This window comes from Nannobrachium achirus (assembly GCF_963921795.1).
Source record: "Nannobrachium achirus genome assembly, chromosome: 15".
Classification (NCBI taxonomy): domain Eukaryota; kingdom Metazoa; phylum Chordata; class Actinopteri; order Myctophiformes; family Myctophidae; genus Nannobrachium; species Nannobrachium achirus.
In genome coordinates, this window is record NC_137822.1 from 22,330,277 (window position 1) to 22,331,922 (window position 1,646).

The window sequence follows — 1,646 nt, forward strand, 5'->3', positions numbered from 1 at the left end:
TTCCTGTGGGACCTATTTAGGCCTCGCACCAGTCTTAAATCAAATGTATTCTTCATCGTACAACATTGTCACTCGCCTAGGATAACTGAATTTCAGTTAAAAAGAGCATGGGCATGGTGTTTTTCGATTGAACATATTGTCAAAATTTGGCTTCACATGGAACCTCTGAAATGTGCAGACCCATGAAAGAAAAAGTGCCTGGACAAGAGACTGAGGGCAGCCTGGATCAATTAAGATAATAGACTTCAGATTTAGAAGCGTCATAGTAGATAGTGGATATATAAGATCACAACTCATGGCTGCTGCAACGTGTTGTGAGCATGCACATCCACTCTTTGCTATTTTGGGGGGGCAAAAGAGAACATTGTGGAAAATGTTAGGCCTATAATAGCATGCCTCAAAACAGGGACTGTAAGGAATGTATGGCTGCACACTAGAAACATGTGTATAACATCTGTAACATGTAGATGGACGGGCATGGATTGTGATGCACATGGCGTTGATCAGGTTAATCTGAAAAAGGTTGAGGAACAATATGCTTGAAATAACTGAATTTGAGCTTAAATGTGAATGCTAGGAGGTGACCCAGATGATGCCCCTGATAAACCTAATACAAGCTGGCTGCGTCGACGTGATCTCTGATTCCTCCCTGAGTGGCCAGTTATGGACAGAAGCTGCTGGGGCAGTGGAACGTTTTCTTGACACGATGCTTCCCACAGGAAGAGAGAAAAAAGAATAAAGTTGTCTGAATTATGAGTAAAAAATGCAGGTTATGTGTCACTTCCTTATTGACATTGCTTGAATACTGTCTTATCAAGGCTCCAGAACTTTGAATTAACCCTGAGGTACACACTCAATGATTTATAAAAGAATACACGTTTTCATTATTGTATACTGTAGGTTACAGAACATTTGGCCAGGATCATAATGAATTATACAGTAATTCTTATAGTTGAAATACTATGAATAATACAATTATAATATATTCAATAATTTTCATGCATAAATGATGCAATATAGTAAGACAATATAAGTGCTCATTGGGTGCTTAAGTAAAAGGAATCTATATGGAAGAATAACACAGCATGCCTACACCTCCAGGAATGTAATTATTTTGTTAATTTACTCAACAACTACCTATAACTCTACGGTGTTAAAAGAAGTTTATAAACCTTTAATATCAGAATGGTTATGATTCTGAAAATGAATATGGTATTCATGGGGAGGTGAAATTAATCATTTCAGTCTGTTCAGTTAATCAATGTGACAACTCCTGCAGCCATAAATTGGAGGATTACTTATATGATATGTGAGTGCGTGATGATATTTCACTTTAAAAAAAAAACTTTTGGTCATTGTATCCTATCGTCTAATCAGGCTTTTGTGAGCCCCCTGGACAGATTTTAAGTAGCTTGATTCAGTATTAAGATATTTAATAAATTATTCATTTTATCAGACACGCCCACTTCCTATGCAAACCCATTGTAACTTCAAACTCCGAAAACGTGATCTGGTAGTGTTCTTTTTTTCGATAACCCTTTTCATTTATTTTTTATAATTTTTGGGGAAATGAAAAAAATATAATAATAGAAGGCCTACATTTCAGCCATTTGAAAATAGCCGATCTTGATATTTTCAAAAAAGAA